Source organism: Pseudophryne corroboree, unplaced genomic scaffold (assembly GCF_028390025.1).
Source record: "Pseudophryne corroboree isolate aPseCor3 unplaced genomic scaffold, aPseCor3.hap2 scaffold_877, whole genome shotgun sequence".
Lineage (NCBI taxonomy): Eukaryota > Metazoa > Chordata > Amphibia > Anura > Myobatrachidae > Pseudophryne > Pseudophryne corroboree.
In genome coordinates this window covers 1-15192 of record NW_026970456.1, presented here as the reverse complement: position 1 = coordinate 15192, position 15192 = coordinate 1, and the positions used below count along the sequence as shown (strand labels likewise).

The following is a 15192-nucleotide window of genomic DNA, read 5'->3' as shown; positions in this document are numbered from 1 at the left end:
TCCAACTGAGGCAGCACAAGGGAACTCTCGAAAGAAGAACAAGGCTAGAGGAAGATCTGAGACAAAGAAATCTGACTTTTACCAGAGCTGACCAGAGGAAAGCACAAACACAGTCCCCCACTACCACAAATAATGCAGTCAAGTTTCCCACATTTGGGGAAATCACAGGGGTCAGCATACCCAGAATGCAATGAATGAACCTCACCCTGGGAGAACAATCTTCATGACCATGGTATCTCCTATGCAAAATAAGTATGATTTGGGATAGGGCTGGGGAGGGCCGATGCTCAGGCACATCTCTGTCAAGTAAAGAAGATTCAACTGAGGCAGCACAAGGGAACTCTCATCTGGGGACAACAACTGCAGGGAGAACACATATTTTCAGATGAACATGGGAGGGCAGAAGGCTGCCTAATACTGAAGCACCCCCAAACAACAAACCAAATGCAACAACTAGTGCAAGCATTCCTGGGGGAAGGCCTGCAGCAGATGGATTTGCATATGGTGATGTCATCCAAGCAGTGGGTCAAAGTTGGCTTCAACCCTCGTCTGCATATTAAAAGAGAAAAGGGGCATGCAGGGCATGGCGGCCTTTTGCGGCGCTTGGATGACCTATAGTTCGCATTAAACACCTCCACCCTCCTTCGGTGCGGGGCTCATGTTGGCTATGCCCCAGCCCCTGAAGCATTCAAGCTGATTTCTTGCAGAAGCTGGGCACTGTAACAGCTCCAGAGCTGCTCTGTATGGCAAGTAAAAGGGTGTGGGCCCTGCAGCACTACCTGTAGTTCGCATTGTGCGTTGGAAGGCACAAAGTAAGCAGATGGGAGAAGTCAGGATAGTGCGCAAGGGCATAGAAGGGAGCGGCTCAAGAAAAGAGAAGTGGAAACAGACATCAAACTAGGCTGGAGAGCTCTTCTGTCTATATTTTGCAAACCTGCTCTTGTCCTCTCCAGCTGCTCCATGTAGATTTGACGTCTGGAAAGGTGCATAACCCACTGACAAGCAGGCACACTCCTGCATGAGTTTTCTCTCTCACTAGCTGGATGATACACAATCATTTGCATGTGCTCCACCTCCGACACACCACCCACCCAACCACCCAGTGACCAGAGCCACCCACAAGCCAACTGGCTCCGTGATTTAATTTGCACAGTGTAGTCATCCAGGCAGCATGTCCTTCTCAATGGAAGGATCTCTGGTTCCATGGAATCTTCCACATTGGAATGCTGCGGAATAAAAGGATTTAAATATTCAGCTTGCTAGCATTCAATGTACCTGCGGCTTGGCTTTAGCACATGGGTCTTCATCCTGTGGCCCTCCAGCTGCTGTGAAACTACACATCCCAGCATGCCCTGCCACAGTTTTGCTATTAAGGTATGCTAAAACTGAGGCAGGGCATGCTGGGATGTGTAGTTCCACAGCAGCTGGAGGGTCGCAGGTTGAAGACCCATGTTCTAGCATGCCTGTTCTATGATGCATGTACCGTGATGTCACAATCAGCTTGGAATGGGGTGTCTAGCAGGCATTTGCTGACAGACACTTGAGGGAGACACACATCAGGAGATGCAGCATATCGGAGGTCTTCGATGCCTTTCCAGCAAATGCACACCACCTGCTGCTGGTCTGGACACAAAACAATGCCCACAATCGAAGTCCCAAAATGCCCAACTACAGGATTCATGTAAGTAGTGAATTTAGGAATTAATTTAGAAGTAGGAAATTAAGTTAGTTCACAAGTACATTCAAATTCAGATCTAAAGTCTAGGTAGGCCTCACATCCTGGCAGCCCCCAGCACTTAAAAATGCCTTGATTAGAGGTAGAGAATTAAATGTAGATAAAAAGTAGACACAAAATAAGACTCCACAGAGCAGTTATCAGGTGTCTTTATCAATTGTTGCATTTAAAAAATCAAGCAATTAGGGAACACAATGTTGCAACAATGTAACCCTATTTGCAAAATAGTACTGAATAAGTTTGTCGATGTAAGACATTTGCAAAGGCGCATCCAAAACACGCTGGAAAATGCAACTGAATCTGTTTTTGGAGGCTAGAATAGGAAATGTGCATCGGTCCTACAAGTACTGAAAGCTCTTCTACCATCTCCCTTTTCTGAAAAGCCATTTAATATATGGTTCCCAGATAGGGGACATATCAGATATTGCCTTTCAAAAGCAGCAAATATCATACCACTTCTATTGCCATCAAAGATAAACATTGATTGTTTTCAGATATTGGATTGAAAAAGCAGTCTTTATTGACATAAAGAAGCAAAAAAACATACATAAACATTACACACATAAGTACTGTGTTGCAGCACAGATAAAACACAATACAAATGCTGTCGGTATAGTACAGTTCAAGAACTACAGCACAGGCCAGCCTACACTATAAATCATGAACTGCACTATACATTTAAACAATACAATAATACAACAGTTAATAAGGCTATGTGTGTGGAGTGTAAGAGGGTGAGGGAATCACAAGACCGAAGCTTTATTGTAACACAGACACACATAAGGGGAGGGGCAATAAATAGAAAGGTATCCTTTACTATAGAATGTAGTCCAATCCGACCTCTGTGCTCTTCCACAACTGAAAAACGGATAGTGTTCCCAAGCCTTCCATCCTGGAATATCTTTGGTCTTTCGCCAATGAAGAAAACAATCCCTCCCTCCAGCAGACCCTTCAACCACGATACAAGATCACAGCCAAAATGCCGAGAAGCGACTACACTTGAGCTTAACAAAAATGGCTAAAACTTAGTTGAGGAAAGTGCAGTGGACCAAAACATAAGCTGACACAATCATGGAGAATGTGCCAGCATATATGCTCTTCTATCTATATTTTGCAAACCTGCTCTTGTCCCCTCCAGCTGCTCTATGTAGATTTGACGTCTGGCAAGGTGCATAACCCACTGACAAGCAGGCACACTCCTGCATGAGTTTTCTCTCTCACTAGCTGGATGATACACAATCATTTGCATGTGCTCCACCTCCGACACACCACCCACCCAACCACCCAGTCACCAGAGCCACCCACAAACCAACCGGCTCCGTGATTTAATTTGCACAGTGTAGTCATTCAGGCAGCATGTCCTTCTCAATGGAAGGATCTCTGGTTCCATGGAATCTTCCACATTGGAATGCTGCGGAACAAAAAGGATTTAAATATTCAGCTTGCTAGCATTCAATGTACCTGCGGCTTGGCTCTAGCACATGGGTCTTCATCCTGTGGCCCTCCAGCTGCTGTGAAACTACACATCCCAGCATGCCCTGCCACAGTTTTGCTATTAAGGTATGCTAAAACTGAGGCAGGGCATGCTGGGATGTGTAGTTCCACAGCAGCTGGAGGGTCGCAGGTTGAAGACCCATGTTCTAGCATGCCTGTTCTATGATGCATGTACCGTGATGTCACAATCAGCTTGGAATGGGGTGTCTAGCAGGCATTTGCTGACAAACACTTGAGGGAGACACACATCAGGAGATGCAGCATATCGGAGGTCTTCGATGCCTTTCCAGCAAATGCACACCACCTGCTGCTGGTCTGGACACAAAACAATGCCCACAATCGAAGTCCCAAAATGCCCAACTACAGGATTCATGTAAGTAGTGGATTTAGGAATGAATTTAGAAGTAGGAAATTAAGTTAGTTCACAAGTACATTCAAATTCAGATCTAAAGTCTAGGTAGGCCTCACGTCCTGGCAGCCCCCAGCATTTAAAAATGCCTTGATTAGAGGTAGAGAATTAAATGTAGATAAGAAGTAGACACAAAATAAGACTCCACAGAGCAGTTATCAGGTGTCTTTATCAATTGTTGCATTTAAAAAATCAAGCAATTAGGGAACACAATGTTGCAACAATGTAACCCTATTTGCAAAATAGTACTAAATAAGTTTGTCGATGTAAGACATTTGCAAAGGCGCATCCAAAACACGCTGGAAAATGCAACTGAATCTGTTTTTGGAGGCTAGAATAGGAAATGAGCATCGGTCCTACAAGTACTGAAAGCTCTTCTCCCATCTCCCTTTTCTGAAAAGCCATTTAATATATGGTTCCCAGATAGGGGACATATCAGATATTGCCTTTAAAAAGCAGCAAATATCATACCACTTCTATTGCCATCAAAGATAAACATTGATTGTTTTCAGATATTGGATTGAAAAAGCAGTCTTTATTGACATAAAGAAGCAAAAAAACATACATAAACATTACACACATAAGTACCGTGTTGCAGCACAGCCAAAACACAATACAAATGCTGTCGGTATAGTACAGTTCAAGAACTACAGCACAGGCCAGCCTACACTATAAATCATGAACTGCACTATACATTTAAATACAATAATACAACAGTTAATAAGGCTATGGGTGTGGAGTGTAAGAGGGTGAAGGAATCACAAGCCCGAAGCTTTATTGAAAGACAGACACATATAAATGGAGGATTAATAAATACAAAGATATCCTTTACTATAGAATGTAGTCCAATCCGGTCTTTCAACTCTTCCACAACTGAAAAACGGATAGTGTTCCCAAGCCTTCCATCCTGGAATATCTTCAGTCTCTCGCCAATGAAGAAAACAATCCCTCCAGCAGACTCTTCAACCACGATACAAGATCACAGCCAAAAGGGCGAGAAGCAACTACACTTGCGTTTAACCAAAATGGCTAAAACTTAGTGAAGGAAAGTGCAGTGCACCAAAACATAAGCTGACACAATCATGGAGAATGCGCCAGCATATATGCTCTTCTATCTATATTTTGCAAACCTGCTCTTGTCCCCTCCAGCTGCTCCATGTAGATTTGACGCCTGGCAAGGTGCATAACCCACTGACAAGCAGGCACACTCCTGCATGAGTTTTCACTCTCACTAGCTGGATGATACACATTCATTTGCATGTGCTCCACCTCCGACACACCGCCCACCCAACCACCCAGTCACCAGAGCCACCCACAAGCCAACTGGCTCCGTGATTTAATTTGCACAGTGCAGTCATCAAGGCAGCATGTCCTTCTCAATGGAATAATCTCTGGTTCCATGGAATCTTCCGCATTGGAATGCTGCGGAACAAAAATGATTTAAACATTCAGCTTGCTAGCATTCAATGTACCTGCGGCTTGGCTTTAGCACATGGGTCTTCATCCTGTGGCTCTCCAGCTGCTGTGAAACTACACATCCCAGCATGCCCTGCCACAGTTTTGCTATTAAGGTATGCTAAAACTGAGGCAGGGCATGCTGGTATATGTAGTTCCACAGCAGCTGGAGGGTCGCAGGTTGAAGACCCATATTCTAGCATGCCTGTTCTATGATGCATGTTCCGTGATGTCACAATCAGCTTGGAATGGGGTGTCTTGCATGCATTTGCTGACAGCCACTTGAGGGAGACACACATCAGGAGATGCAGCATATCGGAGGTCTTCGATGCCTTTCCAGCAAATGCACACCACCAGCTGCTGGTCTGGACACAAAACAATGCCCACAATTGAAGGCTCAAAATGCCCAACTACAGGATTAATGTAAGTAGTGAATTTAGGAATGAATTTAGAAGTAGGAAATTAAGTTAGTTCACAAGTACATTCAAATTCAGATCTAAAGTCTAGGTAGGCCTCACGTCCTGGCAGCCCCCAGCATTTAAAAATGCCTTGATTAGAGGTAGGGAATTAAATGTAGATAAGAAGTAGACACAAAATAAGACTCCACAGAGCAATTATCAGGTGTCTTTATCAATTGTTGCATTTAAAAAAATCAAGCAATTAGGGAACACAATGTTGCGACAATGTAACCCTATTTGCAAAATAGTACTAAATAAGTTTGTCGATGTAAGATATTTGCAAAGGCGCAAACAAAACACGCTGGAAAATGCAACTGAATCTATTTTTGGAGGTTAGAATAGATGCAGGATCAAGTAGCTCAATGGGTAGGGTATTTGATTAGAATTCAACAGGTTATAGGTTTGAATCCAGGGTATGATAGTTTGAGGTGTTATTTAATAAAGTATGTTTATATATTAGTCACACATGGCTTACTTCAGTGGTTTCCAAACTTTTTTGAATCACGGCGCCCTAGAATATCAGAATTTTTTTCACGGCACCACTAGGCCAAAAATTTCTTATTGAGAAATTTAGAAAGAAATATTACATTAAGTTGATCACGTTTATATGTCATCCTAAAGGTCAGTTGTGTGGTGAGGGACAAGATTTGATTCTGTTTGGCCACATATTTTATGACTGGCAGCCACCAGCACTGGTTTTGCCTATTATATTGACCATGAATAATTTGAATTGGTCCTGGACCACCAACCCAGGGCACCCCTGCAAGTGTCCCGAGGCACCCCAGGGAGCCACGGCACACAGTTTGGGAACCTCTGGCTTACTTGTACAAATGGCATGTCACCAGTTAGTGCTGACTGCTGATATGCCATTTGCACAAACACGCCATGTGTGACTGTATATGCATTTAAGGAGGGCACCCCGGCAATACCACAAACCATTGAGTGTCAAGTATACTAGATATATCTTCATATCTCATGTGCTTTCTCTGAGACCAATCTTGTTATGCCCCTTCCCCACAAGGCATGCGCCTTTTGTCCATATTGCAAAAATGGGGAGGGGGGGGGGGCATATAATTATCTGTCACAGGGCACCAAAAAGTCTAGTTATGGCTCTGGTATGCATTATGTAATCTGGCAGACCATATCTCCAACACTGGCTGGTTGGAATAGAGATCCGGTTATCTATGTGAGCACATGACCATCAACGATTTACTCTCAAACACTAGAAAATGGACAAAAATGGTCCCCTAAACAAATTGGTTAAATTTTGGGTTTAACCAATTTGTGTAATGACCATTTTTGACCACTTTTCTAGTGTTTGGGAGCAAATGGTTAATTGACATTTGCTCCTATACATTACCAGATTTTCATTCCATCCATCCAGACTGGATAGATAGCCTGACAGATAATTGTGTAGTGTACGCCCAGGATAACTGTCAGTTGTGCTTTCTTTTATGACGGCACATAAATGGGTGGGCAGATCCAGAGCAAGCACTGCCCACTCATGCATAGTTGTCAACTGATGTGAAGTTCCAGGGGGCAATCTCAGTTATAAAGAAAAGTATCTGGAAATTGTCCCTAGTTTAAAAAAAAAATAAAAAAAAATTGATCAACTCCATTTATTTAGTATGATATCCCAGGTGATAGGATGCCGGCAGTCAGAACAACATACTTTATTAAATAACACATCTCAAACTACCATACCCAGGATTCAAACCTATAACCTGTTGAATTCTAATCAAACACCCTACCTATTGAGCTATTTGATCCTGCATAAAAATTGTGAACATTATATGAAGCTATTGGTACTTTGAAAAAAAAAGTATCAGCATTACAACGCAGCAGATCCATGCAGTTTGCAGCCACACACTACATGTATCTGCTCAGCCACAATGCTGATTATTTCTTCACAAAGTACAAGGTAAGCTCCAAACAGAATTCTCTAGCTTAGAATTATGCCAAACCTAGAAGTTGGGCCCCCCACCCTGGGATCCCCCAGAGGGAGGCCTGCACCGTCATGCGGCAGGCTTGTCCGTTTTGGAAGCAGGCTGATAGGCAGCCCAGGCTTGCTTCAGTCTGGGCTTGGCAGGTCTGGAAGCATGAGCTTGCTTTGGGTATGCCTGACCTTGGGTACGCTTTACCTTGAGGATGAAAGGGCCAAGGGAAAGTACTTTTAGCCTTCTGCGTGGTAGGAGTCATACTAGGTAGGCAAGCTGTTTTAGCAGTAGCCAGATCAGCTACAATCTTATTGAGGTCTTCTCCAAAGAGAGTGTCTCCCTTGAAAGGAAGCACCTCCAGGGTTTTCTTGGAATCCATATCCACCGACCAGGATCTCAACCAGCTGTATAAAGTATTACCTTGGAACTGGCTCTCCACTCCCCATTATCTGGTTATCATGGCTTCCTCCGCCAGTGTCCAGACTCGCTTGCTGAAGCTCGGCCACTTCTTCCTAGCAGCAGGCTCCTGGATCACTGGGCAGCAGAGGTGCTTGGGAGCCGGAAGGGGGCGGAGCAATCAGGCAGGCAGTTGCAGTGCTGCCCAGCTATCTGTGGTGTGAGAAGAAGCAGGGGCACCCCACCGCTGGCAGTGCTGCAGCTAGCGGTGGTGGCAGCGGCGAGGCTGCTGGGCTGGGTCTTGAAAAAGGTGGAAAGAAGGGTGTTACGGCATGGAATGTACAAACTGCGAGACCCTGCTGGTAGCGCCTTTGTCTATTTAGTAGGAAGGGCACGTAACAGCCGGAGGGCAATGGAGGAAGCCCCTTTAGGGCTGGAGCCCGGCGGCAACTGACTCCGTTGTCTCTGGCAGTTCCGCCCCTGGACTAGAGGAATGGTCAAGAACATGGCAACATTTAATGCCAAAAAATGCAAAATCATACACGTCTCAAAAATACAAAGGCTAACTATAATATTAAGGGCATTATAATGGCAAGAGGAAAGCTATCTAAGTATTACTATTTCAGGTGAGCAATGTAACAAAGCAATAGGAAAGGCAAGTCAGATGCTTGTTTGCATAGGTAAAGAACCAGTAGCAGAAAAAAGTAATACAGGTTGAGTATACCATATCCAAATATTCCGAAATACGGAATATTCCGAAATACGGACTTTTTTGAGTGAGACTGAGATAGTGAAACCTTTGTTTTTTGATGGCTCAGTGTACACAAACTTTGTTTAATACTCAAAGTTATTAAAAATATTGTATTAAATGAACTTCAGACTGTGTGTATAAGGTGTATATGACACATAAATGAATTCTGTGAATGTACACACACTTTGTTTAATGCACAAAGTTATAAAAAATATTGGCTAAAATGACCTTCAGGCTGTGTGTATATGGTATATATGAAACATAAATGCATTCTGTGCTTAGATTTAGGTCCCATCACCATAATATCTCGTTATGGTATGCAATTATTCCAAAATACAGAAAAATCCGATATCCAAAATTCCTCTGGTCCCAAGCATTTTGGATAAGGGATACTCAACCTGTAATGCCACTGTAGGTCCTTGGTACAGCCACATTTAGAATCCTGTGTTCAGTTCCAGAAGCCATATCTCAAGTCCTGTTGGAGAAAGAGCACTATATAAATAAATAGTATCAAAATTTGTTTCACGGCACCCCTAGGCCAAAGTTTTTTTTATTGAGAAATTCAGAAAAAAATATAAAATTAAGTAAATTGTGTCTATAGCATGTCATCCTCAGGTTCAGTTATGTTGTGAGGGAATGGTTTTGCCAATTTAATAAAGTATAAATAATTTTAATTGGTCCTGGACCACCAAACTATGCTACCAGTGCAAGAACCCCAGTTTGGAAACTACTGCCATAAAATAAACCTTTTTTGTTTTTTTTAAACTACATGTAATACACCTTAGATCTCAGTTCCTAAAAGGTTTTAAACCCTTGCATACAGTAAACTACACATATTTAAAAATCCTACACCGGGCACAAGTGCTCACGGGCCAATTTCATGGCAGTCTCGGATAGTAGGGCATTGTGGATTCACCAAGGGAATGCTGATGCTGACTCCAAGAAGCCTCTTCAAGATCGCAGGAGCAGAGTCCTCTGCTTCTGCCAAATCCACTGCATGACGCTGGGGCTCTCTTGCAGGAGCCCACACCAGTGGGGGGCACCAGAAGCGGAACTACTGGCAGGGCAGGCAGTGCATTGCACTGGGGCCCCGCCGCACTCAAGGGCCCACAGCCGCCGGCATTACAATGAGTCACAATGACTCATTGTATCATGCCGCAGCCGCTCCCGTCAGGTCTGCGTCCTGCGACTCCAGCCGTCACACCAGCGCTCCCGTCAGGTCTGCGTCCTGCGACTCCCGCCGCCCGCCCGTCGTAACGAACAGATCAGGCCAGGGCACTACGGGCAGCAGCTGCAGCACCAGACACGCTGCCGCCTCTGTAACACACGAAGAGGGAGGAGGGTCGCTTGGAGATGAGAGGAGCAGCGGCACGGGCGGGAGGAGGAGGAGGAGGGAGGTGAAGGAAGGAGCCGCAGCAGCGCTTTGTTACTGGTGGAGGCGCTGCTGCTGCTGCCCCTCTGCTTCACTATAGGCTGTCTTCCGAGAACAGCCTATAGTGAAGCAGAGGGGCAGCAGCAGCAGCGCCTCCACCAATAAGACAGCGCTGCTGCGGCTCCCTCCTCCACCTCCCTCCTCCTCCTTCTCTACTGCCCGGGAATCGTCAAGCTGCACGAGGAGCCTGAGCCAGCGGAGAGGGTAAGTATAATTCTTCTTTCTTTCATTCTTTCTTTCTTTCTTTCTTCTTTCTTTCTTTCTTTCTTTCTTTCTTTCTTTCTTTCTTTCTTTCTTTCTTTCTTTCTTTCGTCTCTTTCTTTCTTTGTTGGGACTGCCTGCCGCTATGTGTAAAAAGGGGGAATCTGCCTGCCGCTATGTGTAAAAAGGGGGAATCTGCCTGCCGCTATGTGTAAAAAGGGGGAATCTGCCTGCCGCTATGTGTAAAAAGGGGGAATCTGCCTGCAGCTATGTGTAAAAGGGGGGAATCTGCCTGCAGCTATGTGTTAAAAGGGGGAATCTGCCTGCAGCTATGTGTAAAAAGGGGGACTGCCTGCCGCAATGTGTAAAAAGGGGGAATCTGCCTGCCGCTATGTGTAAAAAGGGGGAATCTGCCTGCAGCTATGTGTAAAAAGGGGGACTGCCTGCCGCAATGTGTAAAAAGGGGGAATCTGCCTGCCGCAATGTGTAAAAAGGGGGAAGCTGCTTGCCGCAATGTGTAAAAAGGGGGAATCTGCTTGCCGCAATGTGTAACAAGGGGGAATCTGCCTGCCGTAATGTGTAACAAGGGGGATGCTGTCTGCCGTAATGTGTAACAAGGGCACGCTGTCTGCCATAATGTGTAACAAGGGCAAGCTGTCTGCTGTAATGTGTAACAAGGGCAAGCTGTCTGCTGTAATGTGTAAAAAGTGTACGATGTCTGCCATTATGTGTAACAAGGGCAGGCTGACTGCTGTTATGTGAAAAAAGTGTACGCTGTCTGCCGCTATGTTTAACAAGGGCAGGCTGTCTGCCGTTATGTGTAAAAAGTGTACGCTGTCTGCCGCTATGTTTAACAAGGGCAGGCTGTCTGCCGTTATGTGAAAAAAATGTACGCTGTCTGCCGCTATGTGTAACAAGGGCACGCTGTCTGCCGTTGTGTAAAAAAGGGGGATGCTGTCTGCCGTAATGTGTAAAAAGGGGACGCTGTCTGCTGTAATGTGTAAAAAGAGGACGCTGTCTGCTGTAATGTGTAAAAAGAGGAATCTGTCCGCCGTAAGGTGTAAAAGGGTCTCTACCTGGTGTAGTGGTGCTACTGTGCGGCGTAATTTGAATAATGGAGACTACTGTGCACCGTTTTATGAATTGGTATTATTTTGTGGCCACACCCCTTAACCACGAAGCCACGCCACTATGTTTTTTTGCGCGCGCCTACGGCGCGCACTGCCCCTGTTTTGCATGCAGGGGTGGGGCTCCAATGCCGTTTCTTGCACACACTGCTAAAATGTCTAGTTACGGCACTGTTGCTAGGTATCCACTTCCCTGAGCAGGCCCCCCTAACCAGATCCTCTCCAGGGGTGAGGGGGTGGACTTGGATGGGAAGGGAAGGGGGGGGGGCCCAAGCCATTTTGTCGCACATGGGCCCACTGCTCGCTAGTTCCACCACTGGGGGGCACGTCTAAAACTCTTCAGTCAGTTCTGGATTCATTCGGACCTGGACTCGTGGGTTTTACAAATAGTGTCCCAAGGGTACAAACTGGGGTTTCAAGAAGTTCCCCCTCACCGATTGTTCAAATCAGCCTTAGTCAGCAGGGAGAAGGTTTTTATTCAAGCCTCTTCGTGGTCCCGAAGCCGGACGGCTCAGTCAGACCAATCTTAAATCTGAAATCCCTTAATTTCTACCTAAAGAAATTCAATTTCAAGATGGAATCTCTCAGGGTAGTGATCTCCAGTCCGGGGGATAAAGGAGATTTCCTGGTTTTGGTAGACATAAAGGATGCCTACTTACATGTTCCTGACACAGAAGAGGTTTTCTTCTAGTGGAATGGCTCTGGAGATCCAGAGTCTGGTCAAACAAATTCTGAAACCAGCAAGAGTGTTAATCCATCAATGCATTCGGTTGCTGGGGAAGATGGTTGCGGCCTACGAGGCCATTCAGTTTGGCAGGCTCCATGCCAGAGTGTTCCAGTGGGACCTGTTGGACAAGTGGTCCGGATCCCACCTACACATGCACCGGAGGATAATACTGTCTTCCAAGACCAGAATCTCACTCCATTGGTGGCTGCACAGTTCTCACCACCTAGAGGGGCGATGGTTTGGGATCCAGGACGGGATCCTAGGGACCACGGATGCAACCCTCCGAGGCTGGGGAGCGGTCACACAGGGGGAAAACATCCAAGGAAGATGGTCAAGTCAGGAAAGTTGTCTCCACATAAATGTTCTGGAGTTAAGGGCCATTTAATAACTGCAGACACAGTACGCACTGGGACGGGTGCCCAGCATCCTCTACGGACTAAGAGAAAAGGATTTACCAGTAGGTATTAAAATCCTATTTTCTCTAAAGTCCTAGAGGATGCTGGGGACTCCGTAAGGACCATGGGGATAGACGGGCTCCGCAGGAGACATGGGCACTTTAAGAAAGACTTTAGTTCTGGGTGTGCACTGGCTCCTCCCTCTATGCCCCTCCTCCAGACCTCAGTTTGATACTGTGCCCAGTGGAGACTGGGTGCTTTTCAGGAGCTCTCCTGAGCTTTCTGACAGAAAGTATTTTGTTAGGTTTTTAATTTTCAGGGAGCACTGCTGGCAACAGACTCCCTCATCGAGGGACTGAGGGGAGAGAAGCAGCCCTACTCTCTGAGTTGCAAGGTCCTGCTTCTTAGGCTACTGGACACCATTAGCTCCAGAGGGATTGGTACGCAGGATCTCACCCTCGCCGTCCGTCCCAGAGCCGCGCCTCCGTCCCCCTCGCAGAGCCGGAAGATAGAAGCCGGGTGAGTATGAGAAGAAAAGAAGACTTCAGAGGCGGCAGAAGACTTCATGATCTTCACTGAGGTAACGCACAGCACTGCAGCTGTGTGCCTTTGCTCCCATACACCTCACATACTCCGGTCACTGTAAGGGTGCAGGGCGCAGGGGGGGCGCCCTGGGCAGCAATATAAACCTCTTTCGCAAAAATATAACATATATACAGCTGGGCACTGTATATATGTATGAGCCCCCACCAATTTTACAGTTTAAGCGGGACAGAAGCCCGCCTCCGAGGGGGCGGGGCTTCTCCCTCAGCACTCACCAGCGCCATTTTTTCTCCACAGCACCGCTGAGAGGAAGCTCCCCGGACTCTACCCTGCTTATACCACGTTAGACAAGAGGGTTGAAAAGAGGGGGGGGGGGGCACATAATTCGCAAATTACATACAGCAGCACTACTGGGCAAACATTAAGTTACTGTTTTATTCCTGGGTTATATAGCGCAGGGGTGTGTGCTGGCATACTCCCTCTCTGTCTCTCCAAGGGGCCTTGTGGGGAAACTGTCTTCAGAAAAAGCATTCCCTGTGTGTGTGGTGTGTCGGTACACGTGTGTCGACATGTCTGAGGAAGAAGGCTATATTAGAGAGGAGCGGGAGCAAATGAATGTGGTGTCTCCGCCGACAGCTGATTGGATGGATATGTGGAATGTTTTAAATGCTAGTGTAAACTCATTGCACAAAAGATTAGACAAGGCAGAAGCTTTGGGACAGTCATGCCTGATCCTATGTTGCAGGGACTGTCAGGGTCTCATAAGCGCCCACTATCCCAGTTTGTTGACACAGATACCGACACGGATTCTGACTCCAGTGTCGATTACGATGATGCAAAGTTACAGCCAAAATTGGCAAAATCCATTCGATTTATGATTATGGCAATAAAAAATGTTTTGCACATCACAGAGTAACCCCCTGTCGCTGACAAGAGGGTACATATGTACAAGGGAAAGAAGCCTGAGGTAACCTTTCCCCCCTCACACGAGCTGAACGAGTTATGTGAAAAAGCTTGGAAATCTCCAGATAAAAGACTGCAGATTTCCAAAAGGATTCTTATGGCGTATCCTTTCCCATCAACGGATAGGTTACGATGGGAATCCTCCCCTAGGGTGGACAAAGCATTAACACGCTTATCCAAGAAGGTAGCCCTCCCGTCCCAGGATACGGCTACCCTCAAAGAGTGTGCTGACCGCAAACAGGAGATTACCCTGAAGTCCATTTATACACATTCAGGTACCTTACTCAGACCGGCAATTGCGTCGACCTGGGTGTGTAGTGCTGTAGCGGCATGGACAAATGCCTTATCTGAGGGGATGGATAGCCTAGACAAGGATACTATTTTATTGACCCTGGGGCATATAAGAGATGCTGTCCTATATATGTGTGTATGCAAACTACCGGTGGTGCTGCAGGGCCCACACCCTTTTACTTGTCTTGTAGATCAGCTCTGAAGCTGTTACAGTGCCCAGCTGCTGCAAGAAATCAGCTAGAATACTTCAGGGGCTTGGGCATGGCCAACATGAGCCCCACACCGAAGGAGGGTGGGGGTGTTTAATGCAAACTTGGGGTTATCCAAGCGCCGCAAAAGACCGCCATGCCCCACATGCCCCTTTTCTCTTTTCATATACAGATGAGGGTTCCAGCCAACTTTGGCCCACTGCTTGGATGACATCACCGAATGCAAATCCGTCTGCTGCAGACCTTCCCCCAGGAATGCTTGCAATAGTTGTTGCATATGGTTTAATGTCTGAGGGTGCTTCAGTATTAGGCAGCCTTCCGCCCTCCCATGTTCATCTGAAAAGATGTGGTCTCCCTGCAGTTGTTGTCCCCAGACGAGAGTTCCCTTGTGTTCCTCAGTTAAATCTCCTTAACTTGACGAGGGTGTGCCCGAGCAGCCGCCCTCCCCAGCCCTTTCCCAACACATACTTATCTTGCATATGAGATCTCTTGATCATGAAGATAGTTCTCACAGGTTGAGGTTCATCCTGGCCCCGCTCCCCGCTGGAGAGCGCTGATGGGGACAGCAGCGGGGCTTCAGCAGCAGGGTGAGTATGTGTGGCCAGAGACCTCCCTTCCCATGTGCAGGCCTGCAGAGTGTGCCGCGCAGGATGGGGCATGTGACACTCT

The 15192-nt window shown here is 46.4% G+C and overlaps 1 non-coding gene across 1 annotated transcript; it reads right to left on the bottom strand.

Moving 5' to 3' along the window:
* Nucleotides 1–92: 92 nt before the first annotated feature.
* Nucleotides 93–256, bottom strand: LOC135043693 (U1 spliceosomal RNA). Its single transcript, XR_010236513.1, has one exon. It is a non-coding gene; the product is annotated as a U1 spliceosomal RNA (small nuclear RNA).
* Between the last annotated feature and the right edge of the window lie 14936 nt (nt 257–15192).